The 19,088-nt window shown below is 45.4% G+C and overlaps 1 protein-coding gene across 3 annotated transcripts in view; it reads left to right on the top strand.

The window, feature by feature from the left end:
* Positions 1 to 7,553: 7,553 nt before the first annotated feature.
* The window catches only part of LOC110515822 (cdc42 effector protein 4), a 35,871-nt gene continuing 24,336 nt past the window's right edge, over positions 7,554 to 19,088 (top strand). For all 3 annotated transcript variants that reach the window (XR_005042085.1, XM_036973268.1, XM_036973269.1), the window contains exon 1: positions 7,554 to 7,890. The gene's annotated coding sequence lies outside the window, so the exon portion shown is untranslated. The remainder of the gene's footprint in view (positions 7,891 to 19,088) is intronic.

The raw sequence follows: 19,088 nt of genomic DNA, 5'->3' as shown, positions 1-19,088 counted from the left end.
TACAGCTACAGTACATTCCTCTGCAGCTGCATAATGTAATCTGTCTGCTACAGCTACAGTACATTCCTCTGCAGCTGCATAATGTAATCTGTCTGCTTACAGCTACAGTACATTCCTCTGCAGCTGCATAATGTAATCTGTCTGCTACAGCTACAGTACATTCCTCTGCAGCTGCATAATGTAATCTGTCTGCTACAGCTACAGTACATTCCTCTGCAGCTGCATAATGTAATCTGTCTGCTACAGCTACAGTACATTCCTCTGCAGCTGCATAATGTAATCTGTCTGCTACAGCTACAGTACATTCCTCTGCAGCTGCATAATGTAATCTGTCTGCTACAGCTACAGTACATTCCTCTGCAGCTGCATAATGTAATCTGTCTGCTACAGCTACAGTACATTCCTCTGCAGCTGCATAATGTAATCTGTCTGCTACAGCTACAGTACATTCCTCTGCAGCTGCATAATGTAATCTGTCTGCTACAGCTACAGTACATTCCTCTGCAGCTGCATAATGTAATCTGTCTGCTTACAGCTACAGTACATTCCTCTGCAGCTGCATAATGTAATCTGTCTGCTACAGCTACAGTACATTCCTCTGTAGCTGCATAATGTAATCTGTCTGCTACAGCTACAGTACATTCCTCTGCAGCTGCATAATGTAATCTGTCTGCTACAGCTACAGTACATTCCTCTGCAGCTGCATAATGTAATCTGTCTGCTACAGCTACAGTACATTCCTCTGCAGCTGCGTAATGTAATCTGTCTGCTACAGCTACAGTACATTCCTCTGCAGCTGCATAATGTAATCTGTCTGCTACAGCTACAGTACATTCCTCTGCAGCTGCATAATGTAATCTGTCTGCTACAGCTACAGTACATTCCTCTGCAGCTGCAGAACGTTGAATGTGGTTCTTCAACGCTTTACAATATGATTTCGGCTTTAATTCCACCTAAACATGCAGATAAATACCCACATGTGTTGTATTGTAATATTCATTTTGACCCAAGTATTATGGGACATTTCTAACGGGATGGAAACCTTTGGAAGAAGGTCCCTGATCACATCCAAGGTCCATCAGGACACTTTAATCACCTGTGTTGTTGTGTGCTGAAACTCACTGTACACATCATCAACCACATGATCATGGTACTACTGCAACAATAAATTATTTTATTTTCTACAAATTGTCTCTTTGAACACCTCAAATTGTAAGCCTTGAAATAGATACCCAGACTCTGTGGAATGCTCCTGCAGTTTATTCAGTTTCTACCTGAAGGGTCAGTCTCATAGGTCTGTAGGAGATATCAAGACCCCCACTAAAGTTAAATAATCAGGTTCAGTCTCATAGGTCTGTAGGAGATATCAAGACCCCCACTAAAGTTAAATAATCAGGTTCAGTCTCATAGGTCTGTAGGAGATATCAAGACCCCCACTAAAGTTAAATAATCAGGTTCAGTCTCATAGGTCTGTAGGAGATAAAGACCCTCATTAAAGTTAAATAATCAGGTTCAGTCTCATAGGTCTGTAGCAGATATCAAGACCCCCACTAAAGTTTAATAATCAGGTTCAGTCTCATAGGTCTGTAGGAGATATCAAGACCCCCACTAAAGTTAAATAATCAGGTTCAGTCTCATAGGTCTGTAGGAGATATCAAGACCCCCACTAAAGTTTAATAATCAGGTTCAGTCTCATAGGTCTGTAGGAGATATCAAGACCCCCACTAAAGTTTAATAATCAGGGTCAGTCTCATAGGTCTGTAGGAGATATCAAGACCCTCACTAAAGTTTAATAATCAGGTTCAGTCTCATAGGTCTCTAGCAGATATCAAGACCCTGACTGAAGTTAATAATCATTAATATGTTGAAGTCTGAATAACATGAACTCGTCCATGTTCATGTACTGTAGCTAGGCAACGCTACTGAAAGAACCCCATCCTCCTTCACATAGAACACAACTCTCAGAGCCAGAAGGATGACTGACACTAGATGCTGATAGGCAGATAGATGACCTGATTCTTCCCAGCCACATCAGAGACAGAGCAGGGACAGAGACAGAACAGAGCCGAGATGAGACAGGGACAGAGACAGAACAGAGATGAGATGAGACAGGGACAGAGACAGAACAGAGATGAGATAAGAGAGGGACAGAGACAGAACAGAGATGAGACAGGGACAGAGACAGAACAGAGCCGAGATGAGACAGGGTCAGAGACAGAACAGAGATGAGATGAGATGAGACAGAGACAGAACAGAGATGAGACAGGGACAGAGACAGAACAGAGATGAGATGAGACAGGAACAGAGACAGAACAGAGACAGAACAGAGATGAGACAGAGACAGGGACAGAGACAGAACAGAGATGAGACAGGGACAGAGACAGAACAGAGATGAGATGAGACAGAACAGAGACAGGGACAGAGTCGAGATGAGACAGGGACAGAGACAGAACAGAGATGAGATGAAACAGGGACAGAGACAGAACAGAGCCAAGATGAGACAGGGGCAGAGATGAGATGAGACAGGGACAGAGACAGGACAGAGCCGAAATGAGACAGGACAGAGCCGAGATGAGACAGGGACATAGACAGAACAGAGACAGAACAGAGCCGAGATGAGACAGGGACAGAAACAGAACAGAGACAGAACAGAGCCGAGATGAGACAGGGACAGAGACAGAACAGGGATGAGATGAGACAGGGACAGAACAGAGCCAAGATGAGACAGGGGCAGAGATGAGATGAGACAGGGACAGAGACAGGACAGAGCCGAAATGAGACAGGACAGAGCCGAGATGAGACAGGGACATAGACAGAACAGAGACAGAACAGAGCCGAGATGAGACAGGGACAGAAACAGAACAGAGACAGAACAGAGCCGAGATGAGACAGGGACAGAGACAGAACAGAGATGAGATGAGATCAAATCAAATCAAATTTATTTTATATAGCCCTTCGTACATCAGCTGATATCTCAAAGTGCTGTACAGAAACCCAGCCTAAAACCCCAAACAGCAAGCAATGCAGGTGTAGAAGCACGGTGGCTAGGAAAAACTCCCTAGAAAGGCCAAAACCTAGGAAGAAACCTAGAGAGAAACCAGGCTATGTGGGGTGGCCAGTCCTCTTCTGGCTGTGCCGGGTGGAGATTATAACAGAACATGGCCAAGATGTTCAAATGTTCATAAATGACCAGCATGGTGGAATAATAATAAGGCAGAACAGTTGAAACTGGTCTGTGATCTCTTGCATGAGACTAGCCGGATTTGAAAAAGTCGCTTTTTGATGAAAAAAAGTTCTGATGTCCGCAATTATTTCCTCTTTAGACATGTCACCCACTTTGACGCTAAAACAAAGTCAAGTCACAGGCCTGCAGATGAGACAGAGATCCCAAATAGTTGGTTTCTTAGTCAAAAAAATATTTTGGACAAAAGACATTTTGTCTGCAAAATAGAAGTGACATATTTGTGACAAAAAAGTGACATATTTGAAACGTGCCATTACAAGTAAACGAAACCAACCGAAACAGTTCGGAAGAGTTTGTGTAAATATTATGATGACATTTTGTGACATTTTTGTTTGTTTTGGACTTCAGTGAGGGGTTTTTTTCCGGCTGTTTGGGCGCAGCCATTCTGGAGGCAAGCTGAAGTTCGGAGCCGAAGCTCCTTCGTTGCTGATTGGTCAACAGTAACGATTCTTTAATAACGAGAGACGACTCGTTTTCATGCATTTTTTCATTGAGAAATACTGCACCAAACATCTGAGTTAGATGAAAGAACTGGTTCTTAACTGACTTGCTTAAATAAATTAAATAAAAACATTTAAAAAATGTAAAATTACGAGACTAAAATCTCCTCTTCTTAGACTAATTCTGACTATTTTGAGGAAATATACTTAATCTCAAAATGGACAAACAGTACTATTGCCACCTTTTTCTAATTTTTCAAGCAAAGGTCTTTTAAGGGAGTATGAGAGCACTCGTTCGGATTCGGCTCGCCGGGTTAGTCTAGGCGCCAGCCGAACTGAAGAATGCTGACGCCTTAAGCCGTCCGGCCTCACACACACCAGGAAACTTCCTCTTAAACTGTGCATCCTCTACTTAAAGGCTGTTATCACCCCCTTGAGAGGAGCCCTTTTCCATAGGCTAAAACATGTTACCTCTCCCGCCCCTGAGTCGAACCAAAGGCAATGCTCGGTCCGTCTGGGTTACCCTATCATAATGAATCTGCTATGAATCTGTTGATAGACTGCATTCCCCCCAGCAGACTTCCACCCACCTCAACAACGCATGCTGGTCATGCACCTTTGTTTTATAAACCCTGCACCTATTGGAAATCATCTTGTAAGTCATATGACTATAGGTCTACCTTTCCTGTCCCTGGGCAGTAAGTCATGTGACTATAGGTCTACCTATCCCCTCCCTGGGCAGTAAGTCATGTGACTATAGGTCTACCTATTCCCTCCCTGGACAGTAAGTCATGTGACTATAGGTCTACCTATCCCCTCCCTGGGCAGTAAGTCATGTGACTATAGGTCTACCTATCCCCTCCCTGGGCAGTAAGTCATGTGACTATAGGTCTACCTTTCCCCTCCCTGGGCAGTAAGTCATGTGACTATAGGTCTACCTATCCCCTCCCTGGACAGTAAGTCATGTGACTATAGGCCTACCTATCCCCTCCCTGGGCAGTAAGTCATGTGACTATAGGTCTACCTTTCCCCTCCCTGGACAGTAAGTCATGTGACTATAGGTCTACCTTTCCCCTCCCTGGGCAGTAAGTCATGTGACTATAGGTCTACCTATTCCCTCCCTGGACAGTAAGTCATGTGACTATAGGTCTACCTATCCCCTCCCTGGGCAGTAAGTCATGTGACTATAGGCCTACCTATCCCCTCCCTGGGCAGTAAGTCATGTGACTATAGGTCTACCTTTCCCCTCCCTGGACAGTAAGTCATGTGACTATAGGTCTACCTTTCCCCTCCCTGGGCAGTAAGTCATGTGACTATAGGTCTACCTATTCCCTCCCTGGACAGTAAGTCATGTGACTATAGGTCTACCTTTCCCCTCCCTGGGCAGTAAGTCATGTGACTATAGGTCTACCTATAGTCCCCGCGATATGCAACTGTTCAGGGAAGTCAGCAACCAATACACGCAGTCAGTCAGGAAAGCAAATGCCAGCATCTTCAGGCAGAAATGTGCATCCTGTAGCTCCAACTCCAAAAAGTTCTGGGACACTGTAAAGTCCATGGAGAATAAGAGCACCTCCTCCCAGCTGCCCACTGCACTGAGGCTAGGTAACACGGTCACCACCGATAAATCCATGCTTATCAAAAACTTCAACAAGCATTTCTCAACGGCTGGCCATGCCTTCCTCCTGGCTACTCCAACCTCGGCCAACAGCTCCCCCCCCCCCCCCCCCCCCGCAACTACTCGCCCAAGCCTCTCCAGGTTCTCCTTTACCCAAATCAGCTGGGCTTGACAATCTAAACCCTCTATTTCTGAAACTATCCGCCGCCATTGTCGCAACCCCTATTACCAGCCTGTTCAACCTCTCTTTCATATCGTCTGAGATCCCCAAGGATTGGAAAGCTGCCGCAGTCATCCCCCTCTTCAAAGGGGGAGACACCCTGAACCCAAACTGTTACAGACCTATAACCATCCTGCTCTGCCTATCTAAGGTCTTCGAAAGCCAAGTCAACAAACAGGTCACTGACCATCTCAGATCCCACCGTACAATCTGGTTTCCGAGCCGGTCACGGGTGCACCTCAGCCACGCTCAAGGTACTAAACGATATCATAACCGCCATCGATAAAAGACAGTACTGTGCAGCCGTCTTCATCGACCTTGCCAAGGCTTTCGACTCTGTCAATCACCAAAATTCTTATCGGCAGACTCAGTAGCCTCGGTTTTTCTGATGACTGCCTTGCCTGGTTCACCAACTACTTTGCAGACAGAGTTCAGTGTGTCAAATCGGAGGGCATGCTGTCCGGTCCTCTGGCAGTCTCTATGGGAGTGCCACAGGGTTCAATTCTCGGGCCGACTCTTTTCTCTGTATATATCAATGATGTTGCTCTTGCTGCGGGCGATTCCCTGATCCATCTCTACGCAGACGACACCATTCTGTATACTTCCGGCCCGTCCTTGGATACTGTGCTATCTAACCTCCAAAAGAGCTTCAATGCCATACAACACTCCTTCCGTGGCCTCCAACTGCTCTTAAACGCTAGTAAAACCAAATGCATGCTTTTCAACCGTTCGCTGCCTGCACCCGCACGCCCGACTAGCATCACCACCCTGGATGGTTCCAATCTAGAATATGTGGACATCTATAAGTACCTAGGTGTCTGGCTAGACTGTAAACTCTCCTTCCAGATTCATATCAAACATCTCCAATCTAAAATCAAATCTAGAGTCGGCTTTCTATTCCGCAACAAAGCCTTCTTCACTCACGCTGCCAAACTTACCCTAGTAAAACTGACTATCCTACCGATCCTCGACTTCGGCGATGTCATCTACAAAATAGCTTCCAATACTCTACTCAGCAAACTGGATGCAGTTTATCACAGTGCCATCCGTTTTGTTACTAAAGCACCTTATACCACCCACCACTGCGACCTGTATGCTCTAGTCAGCTGGCCCTCGCTACATATTCGTCGCCAGACCCACTGGCTCCAGGTCATCTACAAGTCCATGCTAGGTAAAGCTCTGCCTTATCTCAGTTCACTGGTCACGATGGCAACACCCACCCATAGCATGCGCTCCAGCAGGTGTATCTCACTGATCATCCCTAAAGCCAACACCTCATTTGGCCGCCTTTCGCTCCAGTTCTCTGCTGCCTGTGACTGGAACGAATTGCAAAAATCGCTGAAGTTGGAGACTTTTATCTCCCTCACTAACTTTAAACATCTGCTATCTGAGCAGCTAACCGATCGCTGTAGCTGTACATAGTCTATCGGTAAATAGCCCACCCAATTTACCTACCTCATCCCCATACTGTTTTTATTTATTTACTTTTCTGCTCTTTTGCACACCAATATCTCTACCTGTACATGACCATCTGATCATTTATCACTCCAGTGTTAATCTGCAAAATTGTAATTATTCGCCTACCTCCTCATGCCTTTTGCACACAATGTATATAGACTCTCTTTTTTTTCTACTGTGTTATTGACTTGTTAATTGTTTACTCCATGTGTAACTGTGTTGTCTGTTCACACTGCTTTGCTTTATCTTGGCCAGGTCGCAGTTGCAAATGAGAACTTGTTCTCAACTAGCCTACCTGGTTAAATAAAGGTGAAATAAAATAAATAAATAAATAAATACCTATCCCCTCCTTTGGCTGTGTGAGATATGGTACCTGTTGGCCCACACACATACATGAATGTGAATGTGACAATCATTCATTGCCCATCTCCGTTTGGAAAACATGCCGGGCCCACCCAGAGCCTTTAGTCTGTCTCAGTACAATGAGAATAGCCTAATTCTAGAATACCCTCCTATCGCTTTAAGACGCCATGTGGGAGGGGCGTGGTCAGACTCACGACAGCAGTGGAAACGCGATGAACGTTGCACCGGTGTACAGCAACCCCTGACAGAAGCACAGAGGATGCATCATAGCTACTATTTTACTCTGGAAACCAACTTCACTATCTTATTTTGGTGCTGATTTGTTTAAAACAAAAAAAAATAATAATAGAATTGGGAGTTTGGAAGAGTCGATAGGATATATATTCTCTACATTTTGCCTGGTCCCGTTGTTGAGCGGATCCAAGCCTACGGCAAGACAAGCCAACAGACAACGTTGTTGTGTGATGAACGCGCCCTTGTCTTGAACCTGGGGCCTCTTTGAAACTGTCACGCGGATCAACGCCTTGTGGATGGGATGCTTTTCACGGTGAGTTCCGCGTGGCCTATGCATGCGCTTGAAATTAGATTCATTAAAAAAAAAAAAAACTCAATTGTGGATATTTTATTCCGTCTTGATCATAGTGCATGCAGTTTACAAACAGACAGAGGCGCAGATAGGGGGGACCACGGGGGGTGAATATTGGGAGCGGAGTCGCTTTTGTAATCATCAACCAGGCTACTTACTGTTCCCTCGTCAGTGATCCTCGGCCGTATTGAAACTGGGCTTAACTGGGGTCATTTCATGATTCTCTTTTTTTAACAGTTTAATTGGAGTAGTTGTCTCCTTTCTGTCGAGTGTAGATTATTCCTCACATTACAAAGAACAGCCAATTGCAACATGCGGTGGTTTTGGGCGCTGCCGGGTGCCTGTTTATTGAATGCAACGATGTTGCAAAAATAGGCTCGTGTTACTTTGTTGCCTTTTCTGTGTCCGGGTTCATGATCATTTGCTTTGCGTCTTGAACTCAATAGAATACAGTTTTTTTTTTGGTTTTCTGTTAGAATTCTGCTTTCAGTGCACTTATAATTATTTTCATATTTCTTAACTTTATATTCGACTGATTCATTTAGAAGTTGTGTAGCTTAAAGGAATTCAAGGAAATATGGCGCGAGTCACTTTTTATTATGGTAAAAAGAAAAGCGTCGCTTGTATTGAAGGCAGTGTGGCTGTAGCTCCTGGATACGTTGTCTAGACCAGGGAGCGTGATGGCCTGAATCTATGAGGATGGTGAGGCTGTAGCTCCTGGATACGTTGTCTAGACCAGGGAGCGTGATGGCCTGAATCTATGATGATGGTGAGGCTGTAGCTCCTGGATACGTTGTCTGGACCAGGGAGCGTGAGGGCCTGAATCTATGAGGATGGTGAGGCTGTAGCTCCTGGATACGTTGTCTAGACCAGGGAGCGTGAGGGCCTGAATCTATGAGGATGGTGGGGCTGTAGCTCCTGGATACGTTGTCTAGACCAGGGAGCGTGATGGCCTGAATCTATGAGGATGGTGATATGGTGTGGCTGTAGCTCCTGGATACGTTGTCTAGACCAGGGGAGCGTGATGGCCTGAATCTATGAGGATGGTGGGGCTGTAGCTCCTGGACACGTTGTCTAGACCAGGGGAGCGTGATGGCCTGAATCTATGAGGATGGTGGGGCTGTAGCTCCTGGATACGTTGTCTAGACCAGGGGAGCGTGATGGCCTGAATCTATGATGATGGTGATACAGTGGGGCTGTAGCTCCTGGACACGTTGTCTAGACCAGGGGAGCGTGATGGCCTGAATCTATGATGATGGTGAGACGGTGATATCTTTTCTGATGTCCTCCATCATACCATGTCCACGAACAACGTCCCCTTTGATAGCCTAACTACTAATTGGTTGCACCAAAGCACTTTCTTAAAGAACATGTATTTGATAGAATGGGAGAAAATGCATTTTTGCCAACTCACTCTGCAGCATTGGGAGAAGTGCGTTTGGATCTCAGGCCAGAGAATTGTTCAATCATTAACCAGCAGACATTAGATAAAGTGGAACTGCTGGTGACAGAATGGACAAACTGACTCTATTAAGTCCAAAACTATGCACACACACACACACACACACACACATCGTAGCAGACATTTCACCTACTGTTTAGCCTCTTGTCGTGCGTGTGTGTATGCGCTGGTACACTGGTCAAAGTGCATCCCATTCTCCCAAACCATTTACCCTCCTCGCCAGAGAGACTGTTGACATGGCAACCAGGTCTGTGTCACTGGGCATCAGATCAGCTCATTGGCTGGAAGTCCTCTACTGTCTGTGTTCCAAATGGCACCATAGTCACTATACAGTGCACTACTTCTGATCAGGGCCCATAGGGGAGGATAGGGAGCCATTTGGGACTAAGGTTCTCTGGTCCTCCTGTCATAATGGGGGGGTTATTAGGGCTAAACATTATTTAAAAAAATGTGCAACGGAAAATTCAACCAAACCAATCGTTTCTCATTGGACAAATGTAGGTAGTTGCCTACCCCATGTTGCACTCAGGTTTCTAACGTTTTGTTGAATCAAGAATATTGGTGGATAAATCAAACGTTTTAATTGTCATTAAATGAATGGATCTTTTCATGTGTCTGTGTTCCTGTGTGGCAGCTGTGAACCGCTGTGTTCTGTCTCTCACCATGTACTGTGTTGTGGGAGGAAAGCCATGTCTTTGTAGGGTTGGGGAGGCCATGCATCCTGCTTTAAACTCTGTCATAGAATGTGTGTGTACATGTGTGTATGGGGGGTTGACATTCCAGGAAATACCAACATAAACTGTTATTTTCTCCTAGGGAATGTCTCTGTGGACTGTGACACTTAGCTGAATGATACTGAGTATGTGGTGAAGGGTTGTACCCTGTAGTTTGGTTGACTGATGTTGTGTTGCCAGTTCAACACTTAGAAGTTGGTCTTTCAGGGACACTTTGGAGTCGGAATGGATCCATCTGTATCATTGGTTCTCCTCCTCTGGTCCTGACTGTTTACTGTTCTGACAGGTTGTATCCTAACTGGCACCCTGTCCCCTATAGTCTGTATCCCAACTGACACCCTGTCCCCTATAGTCTGTATCCCAACTGACACCCTGTCCCCTATAGTCTGTATTCCAACTGACACCCTGTCCCCTATAGTCTGTATCCCAACTGACACCCTGTCCTCTATAGTCTGTATCCCAACGGCCACCCTGTACCCTATAGTCTGTATCCCAACGGCCACCCTGTCCCCTATAGTCTGTATTCCCATCTGACACCCTGTCCCCTATAGACTGTATCCCAACTGACACCCTGTCCCCTATAGTCTGTATCCCAACGGCCACCCTGTCCCCTATAGTCTGTATTCCCATCTGACACCCTGTCCCCTATAGACTGTATCCCAACGGCCACCCTGTCCCCTATAGTCTGTATTCCCATCTGACACCCTGTCCTCTATAGTCTGTATCCCAACGGCCACCCTGTACTCTATAGTCTGTATCCCAACGGCCACCCTGTCCCCTATAGTCTGTATTCCCATCTGACACCCTGTCCTCTATAGTCTGTATCCCAACGGCCACCCTGTACTCTATAGTCTGTATCCCAACGGCCACCCTGTCCCCTATAGTCTGTATTCCCATCTGACACCCTGTCCTCTATAGTCTGTATCCCAACTGACACCCTGTCCCCTATAGTCTGTATCCCAACGGCCACCCTGTACTCTATAGTCTGTATCCCAACGGCCACCCTGTCCCCTATAGTCTGTATTCCCATCTGACACCCTGTCCCCTATAGACTGTATCCCAACGGCCACCCTGTCCCCTATAGTCTGTATCCCAACGGCCACCCTGTACTCTATAGACTGTATCCCAACGGCCACCCTGTACTCTATAGGCTGTATCCCAACTGACACCCTGTCCCCTATAGTCTGTATCCCAACGGCCACCCTGTACTCTATAGTGCTCTCCATAAGATCCTGCTAGGGAATAGGGTGGTGTTTAGGATGCAGACATCATTTGACCGTGTTGTCCTCTACTGCTTTTGGCACACAGTTCTAATGGTCTGTAACTAAGTAACTAACTAACTAGGTCTGTGATTTGTGCACAGGAGTTAACCTTTGACCTTTGGTTTGTTCACTGCGGCACAGCAAACTTGATGTAACCCCTGTTATGTTGCCCCAACATCTAAATTCCACAGGGGTTTGGTGAGTCTCAGATGTCACTGTGAATACTGTGTTTGTTCCTGGGACCCTTTTGTTTCAGGCCTGATAATAATACTGTGTGTGTGTGTGTGTGTGTGTGTGTGTGCCAGCGTGATAGTAGAGTTTGTTCACAAGCCAGAGGGCATGTTTATTCAGCAACCCCCTGCTATCTGGGGTCCCAAGGACGTCCGACTCATTATACAGTCCTCTACACTCTCAACATTATACAGTCCTCTACACTCTCATCATTATACAGTCCTCTACACTCTCATCATTATACAGTCCTCTACTCTCTCAACATTATACAGTCCTCTACACTCTCATCATTATACAGTCCTCTACTCTCTCAACATTATACAGTCCTCTACACTCTCATCATTATACAGTCCTCTACACTCTCTCAACATTATACAGTCCTCTACACTCTCATCATTATACAGTCCTCTACACTCTCATCATTATACAGTCCTCTACACTCTCTCAACATTATACAGTCCTCTACACTCTCATCATTATACAGTCCTCTACACTCTCATCATTATACAGTCCTCTACACTCTCATCATTATACAGTCCTCTACACTCTCATCGTTATACAGTCCTCTACACTCTCATCATTATACAGTCCTCTACACTCTCTCATCATTATACAGTTCTCTACAGTCCTCTACACTCTCAACATTATACAGTCCTCTACAGTCCTACACTCTCATCATTATACAGTCCTCTACACTCTCTCAACATTATACAGTCCTCTACAGTCCTCTACACTCTCATCATTATACAGTCCTCTACACTCTCTCATCATTATACAGTCCTCTACACTCTCATCATTATACAGTCCTCTACACTCTCATTATTATACAGTCCTCTACACTCTCAACATTCTACAGTCCTCTACACTCTCATCATTATACAGTCCTCTACACTCATCATTATACAGTCCTCTACACTCTCATCATTATACAGTCCTCTACACTCTCATTATACAGTCCTCTGCTCTCTCTCTCGTCGTCACGCAGTCCTCTGCTCTCTCTCTCGTCATCACGCAGTCCTCTGCTCTCTCTCTCGTCGTCACGCAGTCCTCTGCTCTCTCTCGTCGTCACGCAGTCCTCTGCTCTCTCTCTCGTCGTCACGCAGTCCTCTGCTCTCTCTCTCGTCGTCACGCAGTCCTCTGCTCTCTCTCTCCTCGTCACGCAGTCCTCTGCTCTCTCTCTCGTCGTCACGCAGTCCTCTGCTCTCTCTCTCGTCGTCACGCAGTCCTCTGCTCTCTCTCTCGTCGTCACGCAGTCCTCTGCTCTCTCTCTCGTCGTCACGCAGTCCTCTGCTCTCTCTCTCTCGTCGTCACGCAGTCCTCTGCTCTCTCTCTCGTCGTCACGCAGTCCTCTGCTCTCTCTCTCGTCGTCACGCAGTCCTCTGCTCTCTCTCTCTCGTCGTCACGCAGTCCTTTGCTCTCTCTCTCGTCGTCACGCAGTCCTCTGCTCTCTTTCTCGTCGTCACGCAGTCCTCTGCTCTCTCGTCGTCACGCAGTCCTCTGCTCTCTCTCTCGTCGTTACGCAGTCCTCTGCTCTCTCTCGTCGTTACACAGTCCTCTGCTCTCTCTCTCTCTCGTCGTTACACAGTCCTCTGCTCTCTCTCTCTCTCGTCGTCACACAGTCCTCTGCTCTCTCTCGTCGTCACACAGTCCTCTGCTCTCTCTCGTCGTTACACCGTCCTCTGCTCTCTCTCTCTCTCGTCGTCACACAGTCCTCTGCTCTCTCTCGTCGTCACACAGTCCTCTGCTCTCTCTCTCTCTCGTCGTCACACAGTCCTCTGCTCTCTCTCTCGTCGTTATACAGTCCTCTGCTCTCTCTGAACAGATGTCAACATTCTGATGCATCTAAAGCACAGGTAACAGTGAAAGGTCAGGAAGCACACACACTCACAGTACAGTTTAGAAGTACAATACCACGTAATTAAAACCGTATTGCTGCTGGTTGGTTTAGAGTAGTGTCTGTTTATTTGTTTAGAGTATGGATTGATGTGTGTGTGTCCGTGTTAATTTCTGTTGATATGGGAGACTCCTACTCCCCCTGCCCTTCCTGTGGGCTCAGACCTTTATACACACACACACACACACACACACACACACACACACACACCCCTGTACCGCCACAGTGCGTGTCACCAGTAATTGCCATGTAAAGCTAACTGATGTCAGTTAACTTATCTTTCTAGTGTAATTAGGAACATTCCTTTAGCGCTGTGCAGTGCAGAACACAGTTCAACAGCCATGGATGTGTGTCTCAGATGTTCACCAATTAGTCCAACCAATGAGGTCAAGTCTTTGGTCCAGCTGGTGAACTGGAAGGCCAAGCCGTGTGGTTTGGGAACTGAGGACAGCAGTAATTTTAAGGAGGAAAACTTAACCGGTCTCCCATATCTTACTTCTGATAAAACCTCCAAGTATATAATTTTTAGATAGCTGAGAATTAGAATGCGTTTTAATATGTCTTGACTGTTCCGGAGTTCCACTCTGTTCTGATCTCCTTCACCCTCACTGTGCCCACTCTCTTTAGGCTGTGTAGTAAGTCTTCTAAATGCCATGGAGGGAGGTGCCCCCTCTGAAGGCCTCTGCCTGTTTACTTCTAGATGCCACGCTCAGTGCCATTACATCACTCTGTGCAACGGTTAAAAAGGGAGGGTATATTACTGGAAAATGTCAACGTTTACCAGTAAACTACCAGTGTTTTGGTAACGTTCAAGGATTTAATGTAATTTTTTCACAAGACATCTAGTGTCCCTTTTGGGTCCTTCAGATTATCCCAGATGTGTGTAATCATCTCCGGCCCTCTGTGTGGCCTTATAGCATGTCAAATATTCAAAGATAAGATTTAAAAATAATAATAATAATAGCACAAGAAATCTGTAAATCATTATCCTGAATACAAACCATCAACTTAGTGAATATCATTGGTATTTAATGAGGGTTTCAGCATGAAGTATCCTTGTTTTCTTTTAACAGGTTCATTTATCCTACTGTATCACGGTCTCTGTTGTACTGGTGACGGTGGTGGAAAAAGTGGATGGTTAGTTGCAGAGTTAATTGAATATAATGCCTGTGTGTACAGTGGCAGGAACCAGTAGGTATAAACCCTCTGGAATTACCAGGATTTCTGCATTAATTGGACATCAAATCTGATCTTCATCTATGACACAACAACAGACAAACTCAGTGTGCTTAAACTAATAACACACTAATTAATGTATTTTTCTTGTCTATATTGAATAGATCATTTAAACATCCACAGTGTATGTTGGAAAAGTATCTGAACCCCCCGAGGCTAATGACTTCTCCAAAAGCTAATGGGAGTCAGGAGTCAGCTGACATGGAGTCCAATCAATGAGACCAGATTGGAGATGTTTGTTAGAGCTGCCCTGCCCTATTAAAAAAGCACTCACAAAATGTTTATTTGCTATTCCCTTGTAGGGTGGCACATTTTGGGGAATATTCAGAGGTGGAAACTTTCCGTGGGAATTAATAGAAATATGTGCAAAATAATATTTATACCATTTAAATGTAAATGTTTTTTTGCATTGGATATATTTACCTTACCATATATGGAGACAAACCTTTTACCTTATAAGTAGACATAATTGCAAATTATTAAATACTTCCAATATGAAAAAAATAAATGTAGTTACGAAATAAACTTTAAATAAATGAGTTAACTCTTCACATGAGATGATTTCACTGAACAACAAAATAAAGGGAATATTGAAGGATCCTCAATGATCCATTGCATCACTCAAAGGATATTCTAGAAACTAAAGCTTTGGTTGTCTTCCTCTCAGGCTTCCATGTCTTCTCCCTGGACCTCCTCAATGTCCACCTCTTGAACATCAGACTCTGAGGCCTCCTCTTCACTGTCACTTTCCAACCTTGTTGAGGATGGCTCGTGGTCAGGCTCAAAAAGCCTCAAATTTGCCTGGATGGCCACCAATCTTTCAACCCTTGTATTGGTCAGCCTGTTGCGTGCTTTGGTGTGTGTGTGTGTTCCCAAACAAGGACCAGTTGCGCTCTGAGGCAGCTGATGTTGGTGGGATTTGTAGGATGATGGAGGCAACAGGGGAAAGAGCCTCAGATCCACAAAGTCCCTTCCACCAGGTGGCTGATGAGATATGTTGGCACGACTGCCATATTGCATCTCCATCCCAAAGCCCTTGCTTGGAAGTGTACTTCGCCAGACTGCCAAGAACCTTGCCCTCATCCAGGTCAAGGTGGCGAGACGCGGTAGTGATGACGCCATAGGCCTTGTTGATCTCTGCACCAGACAGGATGCTCTTGCCAGCATACTTGGGGTCCAACATGTACGCTGCGGCGTGTATGGGCCGAAGTCTTCAGGCTTTTTGATGTATTTCATATCTGCAGTTTCCTCTACTTGGAGCAACAGTGAAGTGGGCAGGGCAGTACGGATTTATTGTCTTACATCTGCAAGCAGAGTCTGAACATCAGACAGGATGGCATTGTCTCCCTCAATCCGTGCAATGGCTACTGCTATAGGTTTCAGGAGTTTCAGGCTATTTACCACTCTCTCCCAAAATACATCATCCAGGAGGATCCTCTTGATGCGGCTGTCCATATTGACAGACTGTGATACGGCCATTTCTTGGAGAGACTCCTTCCCCTCCAGGAGACTGTCAAACATGATGACAACACCACCCCAACAGGTTTTGCTGGGCAGCTTCAATGTGGTGCTCTTATTCTTCTCACTTTTCTTGGTGTGGTAGATTGCTGCTATAACCTGATGACCTTTCACATACCTAACCATTTCCTTGGCTCTCTTGTAGAGTGTATCCATTGTTTTCAGTGTCATGATTTCCTTGAGGAGCAGATTCAATGCATGAGCAGCACAGCCAATGGGTGTGATGTGAGGGTAGGACTCTCGCATTGTAGGTGCAAATAGTGCAAATACATTCTGTGGTCCAAGGTCATTGATGACTGCCTTCAGCTCATCTGCAATGTAGAGATCGGTGCGTCTGTGCTCTTGTAGAATACTGGCTGAGGGGTGGAGTTAATGATGTAGTTAATTATTCCTTGCCCACGAACATTCGACTGCCCATCAGAGATGATTGCAATACAATCTGCTTTCTCTATGATTTGCTTGACCTTCACTTGAACTCTGATATCAGCAAATGATTAGATAAAGCATGTCTTGTTGGATGGGTGTATGCTGAGCGAAGAATATTCAGAAATCTCTTCCAATACACATTGCCTGTGAGCATCAGAGGTGAACCAGTTGCATACACAGCTCGAGCAAGACATTCATAATTTCTCTGACTACTTTCTTCCATTGAGTCAAATATACTTCTGATTCCAGGAGGACCGTGAGCTGTTGCTATCGATAAGGTGTCGGATTCACCATTTTCATCTCGAATAGAAGTAAGAGGGACTTTTGTCAGAGGTTGTGAGCCCTGGGGGCCAGATGATTCTGCATTTGTTGTGTTCTTCACATATGAGTTGGCACAGTATTTGCAAATGTACACAGATTTTCTTTATACATTAGCTGCAGTGTCTCCACACACCAGATTGGGTGTGGGGCGGCAGGGTAGCCTAGTGGTTAGAGCGTTGGACTAGTAACCGGAAGGTTGTGAGTTCAAACCCCCGAGCTGACAAGGTACAAATCTGTCGTTCTGCCCCTGAACAGGCAGTTAACCCACTGTTCCCAGGCCGTCATTGAAAATAAGAATTTGTTCTTAACTGACTTGCCTGGTTAAATAAAGGTAAAATAAAATAAAAAAAAAAAAAGATTGTGACCGTGGCATTTTCCTGTAAAGATTAGAAAAAAATGAGTTAAAAACCCCCACATACAAGATCACGTACAGAGAAATAGTTAAGCAGTTAGATTAAACAACTCCTTTGTAAGATAAATGTTTTAAAAAATTATGTATGGAAACAGGTGAATTAACACTCCTCAGTTAGCAGGTTCAAGCAAGCTAAAACCCACATGGTAGCAAAAACGAAGTAGCAGAAATTGTTAACAAGTTAGAAATGATTTAAACACACTTCACTGTAGGCTACTATTTACAAGTTAACAAAAAATCATGTATGTCCTATAAAATATTTTCACCCCACCCAGTATTGTAATCAAAACTTACCAGAAAGCGTGTAGTCCTTGGGTCAGACAGTGTAGTAGTGTGGGCTCAATAGCATCTCATTAGTGTGCAAGATCTTGAGAAGAATGCGCAGAATGCTCAATGAGGTTTAGAAGAATCCTAGAGTGTCAACTAAAGACTGACAGAAATCTCTGGAACATGCTTACATCTCTGTTGACGAGTCTACGATACGTAAAACACTAAACAAGAATGGTGTTACTGGGAGGACACCACGGAAGAAGCCACTGCCGTCCCCCTCTTCCTCCTGACCCCATCCCTCCCTGACCCCGTTCCTCTGTAATTCTTGTCAGGTTTTAAACAGCAGCTCAGTAACAGGACAGAGGTCACAGCACATGGAGTCTACGTCACAAGTGGCACCATATCCCCCTGTTTTTAGTGCACTACTTTTGACCTTACAATCAACACCTTTTGTATCAACAAGCCATAGTTGAACGCACTTTGTTTAGCTTTCAGGCTTATCTTTTAAACCCACGCAGGATCGCCCATAGGGTGCACTAGGCCCCATAGGGCTCTGGTCAGAAGTAGTGGACTATATAGGGAACAGGCTGCTATTTGAAACTGAACCGTAAACTAGTAGAAACATGTTCCTAACGGTCTCTCTTGGATCCTGACTGAGAGGAGAGAGCAGCATTCCATAGAACACGCTGCCTCCCTCTGTTGTCTGCGTGGGAGGTGTGACACGGGCAATGCTGATGACCTCATACACACACGTCAGGTGAGCGCTGATGGTTGGAGGTGATGGCAGCACTATGGTTTAACACTACGATGTTCGTTCACACCACAGGGTTGGTTGACACACTGCGGGGTTCACAACACACACCTCTGTGTGGGTGGAGGTGTGAGGAGAGACAGAGGAGTAACCAGCTCACACTGTGGTCTACAGTTAGTCTGACTCTGGCCTATATACTCTGGACATCAGTCAGCCAACAGAAAGGCCTATATACTCTGGACATCAGTCTGGCCAACAGAAAGGCCTATATACTCTGGACATCAGTCAGCCAACAGAAAGGCCTATATACTCTGGACATCAGTCTGGCCAACAGAAAGGCCTATATACTCTGGACATCAGTCAGCCAACAGAAAGGCCTATATACTCTGGACATCAGTCAGCCAACAGAAAGGCCTATATACTCTGGACATCAGTCAGCCAACAGAAAGGCCTATATACTCTGGACATCAGTCTGGCCAACAGAAAGGCCTATATACTCTGGACATCAGTCAGCCAACAGAAAGGCCTATATACTCTGGACATCAGTCAGCCAACAGAAAGGCCTATATACTCTGGACATCAGTCTGGCCAACAGAAAGGCCTATATACTCTGGACATCAGTCAGCCAACAGAAAGGCCTAT

This window comes from Oncorhynchus mykiss, unplaced genomic scaffold (assembly GCF_013265735.2).
Source record: "Oncorhynchus mykiss isolate Arlee unplaced genomic scaffold, USDA_OmykA_1.1 un_scaffold_227, whole genome shotgun sequence".
Taxonomy (NCBI): domain Eukaryota; kingdom Metazoa; phylum Chordata; class Actinopteri; order Salmoniformes; family Salmonidae; genus Oncorhynchus; species Oncorhynchus mykiss.
The sequence above is the reverse complement of the archived record's forward strand: the minus strand, read 5'-3'. Positions and strand labels throughout refer to the sequence as shown.